This window comes from Melanaphis sacchari, unplaced genomic scaffold (assembly GCF_002803265.2).
Source record: "Melanaphis sacchari strain LSU unplaced genomic scaffold, SCAv2.0 Contig25_pilon_pilon, whole genome shotgun sequence".
NCBI classification, from domain to species: domain Eukaryota; kingdom Metazoa; phylum Arthropoda; class Insecta; order Hemiptera; family Aphididae; genus Melanaphis; species Melanaphis sacchari.
Genome location: NW_020271133.1, coordinates 873191 through 883085, shown reverse-complemented (window position 1 = coordinate 883085; position 9895 = coordinate 873191).

The following is a 9895-nucleotide window of genomic DNA, read 5'->3' as shown; positions in this document are numbered from 1 at the left end:
TTAAACTAAAATGACTACTTTACATTGTCTCCTTCAAAGTAGTTACCCTGAGAATCCACACAGCGCTGGAGTTGATGTTTCCATTGTTTATAGCAGTTCTGGAACTCAGTTACTGGAATAGCTTTCAGTTCATTGGTCACAGATGATTGAATATTTTCTAGTGTCCCAAAATGTCGTCTTTTAAGGTGAATCTTTATTCGTGGAAAGAGAAAAAAGTCACAAGGGCTCAAGTCGGGTGAATAAGGGGGTTGAGGGGCCACAGGAATATTTTTGGTTGCCAAAAACTGGTTGATTGAAATGGCTGTGTGACAAGGCGCATTGTCATGATGCAGCACCCAGGTGTTTTTGATGTTTGAGTCAATCCTAACTGTTCTCCGATCATTCTGACGGTCAACCGACGATCGGATCGGACAAGATCTCGAACTCTGATGACGTTTTCATCAGTTTTTGCAGTTGAAGGTCTTCCACTGCGAGGTTCATCTTCAATCGCCTCTATGCCATCAGAAAATGCCTTAAACCATCTAAAAACCTGAGCCCTTGAAAGTACACTTTCTCTATAATATGCTTATTGGAGCTTTTGAAAAGTTTCTGTCGCACTGTGTCCAAGTTTGAAACAAAATCGGATAGCACACCGTTGCTCAAAATTGTTGTCACTCATTTTCAGAACGTACAAAAAAAAATTGATTTACGAAAATAATTGTCACAGACCAACACGCGACACTACGGAGTTTAAACTCGTACTTAAGGTACCCACATTAAATGTTTATCTACAAACCTTTTCAAACGGAATGTCATTAGTGTTGTCATATAACAAGCTACGATATCAGTCTCATTACTTTATTTACAAACCTCGTATAGCTACATCGACAAGGGTGTTCTCAGAACTTGAAGACTGCTTAAAATTAGAAATATCAAAAACCTCGTTTTTGATCCATTTTTCTAGTCGCGTGTTCGTGACGGAAAATTTAAAACAGACGACAAACAACGGTCAAACGCGCAATAAAATCCAGAAAAAAACACACACACATACACGCGACGAAACACTGTTAAGGACGTTAAGGTAAAAATAGCCGACAGGTAAAACACACAAAAAAAAGATCAACTAGACCTATGGTACACCGGTGTCTGCTGTCTGGTAAGCGTCGCGGTCTAGCGTTTTAAATCGAAAAATCAACAATACAATTACGTCAAGAACGAATAATAACGATGTGTACTGTGCAGTATTGCGGTCGAGCATACACTGCGTACGCCGTACACACACAAATGCACAATTCACGCCTCTATATTAAGGTCTATGACGGGCGGCTTATCGGCTAACGCGACACGCACGGGTACTGGATAAAAATAAAGCACGCATCGGACCGTTGTTTATTTTTTTTGAAATTTGTTTTGTCTTATTGCTGGGCGGTCATCGTGTTAATTTGTCCGAAACACCGAATGTTACCATGACGTCATTGGTGCGTTCCCGTGTGCGTATGTGTGTGTGCGTCGACCGGTGGGTACCGATTTCTGGAAATTAGCGATCATACGAACATTATCGGAATCGCGTTGACTTGTGATCTATTGATCTATTAGTAACATTGGGTATAGCCCGTTGTATGTGCTTGCATAATAAATGTATTGACGATAAAAATAACTATTTTCAACTATTTATTTTTTTATCGACTATTTTGTCGACACATCGAGAAGCTTGAAACTCGTGAGTACGTTTCGTATTTCAGTAAACACCGTCCTTTATTATCCATCACTAAAAGTATTGTAAATGACGATTCTGTAGTTTAAAAAATCAAAAATTTAAACACAAATTTAGAAAATTGTATACTCAATAATTAATTGCCGTCTTTGAAACTTGTTTATTTTTTACACGGGTTAAAAAAGTTGGTAAACGGTCACTTTGTACTGTCCATTGTTTAAAATGCAGAACGCGGACACTTTGTACTATTATATACATAGGTACATAAACTGCAGGCCCTATTTTTATGTGCACTACGACACACAATGTGCACTACGATCTATAAAACAAAAATTTAATAATGTGCCAGATAATTTAAATCATACTGAATTATAATATTTCTTTCTATTAATTTTCAAACATTGTTATCAGTCAAAAGTATTTTGTTGTTGTATTCAATTATTATATATATATATATGTTACATACAAAGTCTGGAATTGTACATTTCGCAATGTGTACAAAAATCACTGTACTATTGCGAAATGTACAATTCCGGACTTTGTATGTAATATATATATATATGTAATACATTTCTTTTTCCAAGAAAGTAGCGAGAATTAAATTTCTATTTAAAGCAGTAAAATTAAGTATGCAGTCCGAAATTTTACAAATAATAGGGCCTAACATAAAGTGTATATTATAAATATAAGTTTTATACATAGGTAGTAACTAATAATTATGTATAGTGTTAATTATTAAAATAGAAAAAATAAAAATAAAATTGTTATGAAATATTTCCATATTATATTATTTTTATATTATACTACCTTTTGACATAATATTTATATTGTCATTTGACATTCATATTTAATATAGATTATAATATTATTATTATATTATTTTTTATTAGCTAATAATCTAAAAATCATAACATCTAAATACTATTTATATATTATACTACTTTATGACATTTTTTTGATATTTATATTGTACACAATTTTACATGTAGTTTGAATGATATTATTGATTATTTGTTTATTCAGATTATTATTATTATTATACAATCAATATTTTATAATAATTTTATTTTTATTCTTTCTATTTTAATAATTAACACTATACATTAGTTACTACTTATGTATAATTTATATATAATATATTTATAATATACACTTTATGTATATAATAGTACAATTGTACAAAGTGTCCGCGTTCTGCAATGTACCTTTTTACCAGACCGTACAAAGTGTCTGCGTTTCGCACTTTTAATGCCCGACCGTACAAAGTGACCTAGAACCAAAAAAGTTAACTATACAGTTTAATCTTCGTCTCCTCGTATCTAATACCAAATTGACATCGACATTCTTGTGTCAACTATATTCAGTAGAAACAAGACATATACATGTACCAATGTACCTATATGTAGTGTAGATACTTTCGATTTTTTTTTTTATTTACTGTTATTTATATTTAGATTTTCAAAATCAAATTGTTGTTGGTTTGATAATTTTTTTCAATGATAAATTGTTACAGGTATAAACATAATAAACCATTTTGGGAGGACCTTAGCCCCCCCCCCAAGTCTCCCTCAAATTGCACTTATGACGCAAACCGCTGCGGTCAGCCCGCGTCCTGTCTCCTGTGCGCGGAACCTTTAGTGTAATAGTGTGTATTACTGTGTAATGTGTATTCATAAAAATGTATGTTATCGTACTATTACTGATAATTAGAGCAAGGACTTTCATGCACTAAAAAATCATCAAATATGCATTTAAAAATATGCACTTATGCATCAAAAAATTAAAAATACGCGGTTAAATATGCCCTTAAAAAAATTAATTTTATTATTATTCTATATAAGTTTTAACTAGATTTATATTATTAAATTGATTTTGAATCTGTTTTGAATGTTGGATCCCATTCTTCTTAATTATTATTCTGCACATAATAAAACAAAAAAGGTATTTTAAAATAATTGATGAATTATTCTCAAATATTTACCTTACCTAAATTAGAATTGCACTGAATTATTAACATTTCTTTGATATTTTCAAATAGCAGAGAACGTCTTTTATCTGTCAGCAGGTTCTTATATTGCGAAAAACTTCGTTCGACGTCCACTGACGTGATCGGTGCATATTTGAAGTAAACCATTTCACTAGCATTCAAATCTCCTAATTCATCAATGTTTTCCTCAGTGCCATTTAAAATATTTGAAATTATACGAAGCGTATTGAAACCTTTGTTTTTTTCTAATACTTTTTTAAGTTTTTCCACTACTGATTTTATACTCTTCGATTGTGTATCAATTATGTTCATATCGTCTATAATTTTGTTTAAAATGTTAATTGAATCGACTAGTTTTAATCCACGTTTTTCAAGCTGGGTAATCGATTTAGATATAATTCCAAAGTTCGCTGTAATACAAACCAAGTTTGCGTCTAATTGTTGGTCATCCAAAATATTTTTTACTTTTAATATAGAAGCTGAATCGTCATCCAACTTCATAAAAACATTTCGAATGCTTTGTATATGTTTACAATAATAGTCTGTTGCATCTAACCACGTCCCTCAATGAGTAATTATAGGTTCAGGCGGAAGCATTACTTCAGGAGCTTTGTTTTTAAAAATTTGGACTCGATATGGTGCTTTTAAAAAAGTTTTTTTAACATTTGAAATTAGTTTGTCTACTTTTGAAAACATGTTACGAACCTCCTCTGCAACCCTGTGAAGACCATGAGCCAAACATGTAATATGGACCATTTTAGAGTAAAAAACTTTTATTACAGATGCCGATTTAACCATATATGGTGCTGCGTCGTTAACAAAAAGTAAAACATCGTCATGCTGAACACCGTTGGACCATAATAAAGCCATTGATCTATCAAATAACTTTGCTATTGTCGAGTGATTAACTTTTTCCAACACCTCAGATGTCAACAACATAATTTCTCCAGGACAATCAATTTCTAATGTACCAATTATTACATTAGCTACATACCTTCCATTGCTGTCGGTAGTCTCATCAATTGACACCCATATTTTTTATCCTGGACAGTGACCCTTATTTTATCCATTGTCTGGTTGTAACAATTGTTTACATAATATTTTCGAAGTGTCGATTCGTCAGGTATATCTCTTTGCATATATTTTTCTAAAAAACTCTTAAAATGAGTGTTTTTTAGTTTATAGAGTGGTATATTTGCAGATAGCAAAGTTTTACATAAATCTGAATTGAATTCCGATAGTTTTGATTTTTGATTTGTAACCAATTGTTGCACATTATTTGTTTTATTGTTTTCTAAACGTGCTGCACTTCTGATGTGTTTGTCAGTTTTTAGATGTTGTATGATACTAAAACGTTTTTCACTTGCTACTTTCACGTTACAGATTTTACAAAATAAAATAAGATTATCCGTTGAAAATACAGATTCACCAAACTCGATTACAAAATTAGGCAAACGATAAGGTTTTGTCGATTTTTCTTTTGGCATATTGATAGAGTGACAAAAATTAAACACACTAACGTAATATGAAAATTAACCACGAAACTTTAACACACACGCGGTGAATGTTCTAGAACTAATGCGAATCTAATCTACCCACTGACTGTAGACACTTGATACTATCGTGTTTATACCACGTACCTACTATTCGTTAAAAATACAAAAATAGACATAATAAATACCTACTGACCATTATTATTATTTTAAGATAATGTTTATCTTTATCGTCTTTAAGAGTTTATAACAATTGTTGACCTTAGTTCATGAAAAATATTCACCAAAGCGCTTGATTTCGACAAACCATCAAAATATGCACTAAAAGCTTAAAATATGCTCTTATAATCAAAAATATGCCCCTTAAACCAAAAAATGTCCAAATATGCAAAAATATGCACTAAAAACATGGAGTATTTCATCATAAACGTTATGAAATGTATTTTGTACTTAACAAGCATACGATAAAGTTAACCAGAAAAAATATGCAAATGCATGAAAGTCCTTGCTCTACTGATAATTATTTAACACTTGTTATTATAAATACGGACAACGCGTAGTCTTGAAATTAATCTGTGTGCTTTAGAAGCTGATCGAGTCATCTATAAAATTAAACGAGATGTTCGAGAACATTTTAATTTTCCATTTTAGGATTTACTCAAAAAACTTAAAAACGTAACGAATTGATCTCAAGAAGGCAGTAAAATAGGTAATATCTAATGATTAATGAAACAAATTTAGAACGATCATTAAGTCGAATTCGTAATAATATTTACTAAAAGTTAAAATATGAATGAATTAAATTTGTTTGATTCATGATGAGCCACTCTATTGGCGGAAAAGATTAACAGCAATTTCTTGATTCTTGGACAAAAATAATAACTATGGAATTTTAGTGTTTACTGTAAAGCTATGTTTTAAAGCCTTATCGTTATCAAAACATATTTATGGATGGTACTGTTTTAATCAATCTACGAGATTTTAAATCATATTATTCATATAAGGAAAAATAAATTACCAATAGTAGGTATATTATTATGCTTAAAACAAGAAATTTATAAAAAAATTCCTATTGGAGTTATATTATTGTTCGGTTAATTAAAGAAATTTTAATTGATTTCATACAAGTTGTAGTAAAAACAATTAATAATGTATTTGAAAATTAAGTCACAATCCAGTTACCTATGTTATTTTTATTTAAATCAGTCTATTTGGAGAAAATTCCAAGAATTAGAACTTATTAGTCAATGAATATAAAGAAAACAAATTATTTAAATAAGCCATAAAATTAATTAGTGCTTTGTCATACTTATCGGTGAATATGATTAAAAAAGGTATTAAAATATGAATTTTATTTAATTGTATGAATATTTTAAGAATATCTTTAGACTATATATTATATATTATTTGTATGATAACTACAATTACGATTTAGACATTAGATGGCATTCTAATGTATATCAATCCAGCGTACCTATGTCAATGGAACTTAAAAAGCAACAATTACAGAATTTGAACAATGTATTTGTAACGCCAAACACAAATTTCTCTATCATATTTATGGAGCATAACAATGCGTTAAATAGAATTATGCCCACACTTTAACATATTGAAAGCTTTTAACAATAAATTTCAACATATTGTCTGGATTAAACATTCAAGTAATAATATTTTTATTGAACCAATACAAATAATTTATTCTACAACAATAGTATCATTAGTATCTTCGATAAAAAACAATTAAAATGATTTTTAAATATTTTCACGAAACCTTTACCTATTGTTTTAGAATCTAATATCTAGATATTCTAGATCCTCAAGAAATACTAGTATCTGTGTTAAACTTGATAATTATTTCGGTATAATTTTCTTTATTTCATTACAACAATGGCCAAAAATATGTTGAAAATGATTTGATTATTTCATTGTAACATCTATAAAATTATAAACATTTGTATTATATGAACCTCTTACTTTTATGATTTTTTTTTTATACAATTGTTTGTTATTTTTGGATTTCAAAAATGCTGTTATATTTTAACTTTTACATGCCTTATCAGTTATTTGTACCAATATCAAAAAAATTATATAATGATACAGAAAAAAAAACAAAATTGTGTAATCAAGTATTCAATAACAGGTCTTCGACAAAACTTTATGTCTTGTTAGCCTATATAGAGGTAGAGCTTGAAAAATAATTAAACTCTAAAAAATTCAACAGAAATTCAACTCTGTGTTTTAATTATGTGAACTGTATTTAAAACTAGTCAAATAATGTTTTGAGTACTTTTAGAATATTTAGTTTAAAAAATATTTTGTATTTCACTATTCCCTATTTAGAATATCCTATAAAGTCCTCAAATATTTTATTATTTATCAAAAATTGTATTTTAACATTTTTCCTAGATATTAAATACCTTTTAGTTAACCAAATAAATTTGGAATTAAGTAGTTATTTTAATAAAATTTTAATTCAGATTTTAAGTATAATAAATTAACTAACAATATAAAATTTACATTTAGTATACTTCATTCATTTTTTTAAATTAATATATTATAATTTTTTCTCTATTTTTTATTTTTGTTGAGTTATGTATAGTATATTATAATAATTACTATAGCTCAAATGTGTATTATGTTTATTATATATCAATATGATGTATATAGTTAAAGAAATAAATAGTAATTTTAGTAAAAATGTCTACGGTTTAGTAATTTGTAATAATTATAACCATTTGCCTTTTGTTTTATTATTATTTAGTGTTCTAATATTTCATAGATACCCATAAATATTTATATATTTTTATAAATAAAAATGTTTAAGTGTAAAAGTGTAAGTATAATTATTTTTAAGTATCTTTGATTTTTAATACAAAGATGGATATGGGTAATTTTAAAAAATGCTTTAATGTTTTTGAGTATATTTAACTTAAAATATTTGTTAAAATAACTATAGTGAAACCTTTAAATAACATTCTTGGTCAACAAAAGTTTATCCGTTATTCAGAGAGGGTAAATTCTTGAAATTTGTAAAGGATAAATGTGTAAATGGAAATATATGTGCTAGATTAAACAATGCATATTTAAATAATTATAAAAATAAAATAAAATACATATTCAATACAATGATTTGGGGAAAATTACCTAATATAGAAGCCTTTTTACTATCATAATAGGTATTTTTATACAAATATATTAATTTGAATATAGTTATTTCATTTAATGTCATATTGGGTGTACTGGTAATAATTTATATATATATTTATAGATTTAAAAATAACACTATTAAAATCATTTATAAAATAGTAAAAATACAATAATTTATACATTTTTAAATAAATATATTTTTGTTGCCATTGAAATATCCTGTAATGAGTTTATTTTGGCAATAATTACAATGTATTTAATTATTACATATAATATATATTAATATGAAATTCATGTTATAATACCTATGCTTTTTATCTCAGAAATTAAAATTTTTTTTTGCTCCAGCAGAATTCAATATCATCAATATTTTAAATCAAAAGAACTCCAAAGCAAGTAACTATTGACTTAATTATTGGTATTAAACTATTTTATAAGATCTGGATAGTTATCTAATTTTTTTAAACTCATTTAGTAAATATAAAAGAGTATGAGCTAAATTTAAAATTAAGTCAGTTACATAAATAAATAAATAGTTAAATTATATTAATATATTATTTTACCTAACATTCTATTACCCTTTTTTTCAAAATGATGGATCAAACTATTTCATTTAATTTTAAATCATAATAACTAAATTCATTAAAAAGTATAATTGATTACATATATTATAATATTTAATATTAATCAGTTAAAAGTAAGAATAAAATATTTTATTAAACATATTTTATTTTACTAAATTAGCTAACAGTATTATATTATATCAATATTGTAAGTAAATTAATATGACCATTAATTAAGATTTTCTGCATTCATATTATAATCATCAGTAAAATACCCCATATGACTTATTTAACATTGTTAAGACTGTGTAATAATAATAAAATTATACTAATCACTTACATACAAATAATAAAAACATTTATTTATCGTACATGAATATAACTATCAAAAATTTAAAGATCATCACTTTAATAAAAATTTAAAATATGAGGTATAAAATTGTTTATCTATCATTTATATAACAGTATATAAACAATGAAATTAATACAAATAAAATATATGCAAGTAGGAATATCTTTTAAAATCTTAATCACTAATAACAATTCTTAAATGTTTAACAGTTAAGTTGTTAACTCTTTTCAATACAAATAAGTATAAATAAAAACAAACTTTCAAATTTTAAGTAAAAAAAAAAAAAAAAAAACTTAAAACAATATATAAAAACAAATATTCAAAACTAATTTGTTCATTCACTGGTGTTATCATGTCAAAAGTATGTTACAAAATATTCAATAATGATTATAGAACGAAAATATGTTTTAGTGGTGAACATAGAAAAATAAATCTCAATTTATTATTGAAAAATTACAGGTTTTATTTTCAATTTTTAACATCTTACTTATATTATTAATATCTCAGTAGTGGTACCAAAAGTGTATAAAGGAAGGGCATGATTTTTCAAATTATGAAACTACATAAATGTATGAAATATAAATATTTATATAATAGTGAAGCTGTCGCCCCACAAAAAATAGTAATAAAATTCTATACTATACTTACTTAGTTAATTGA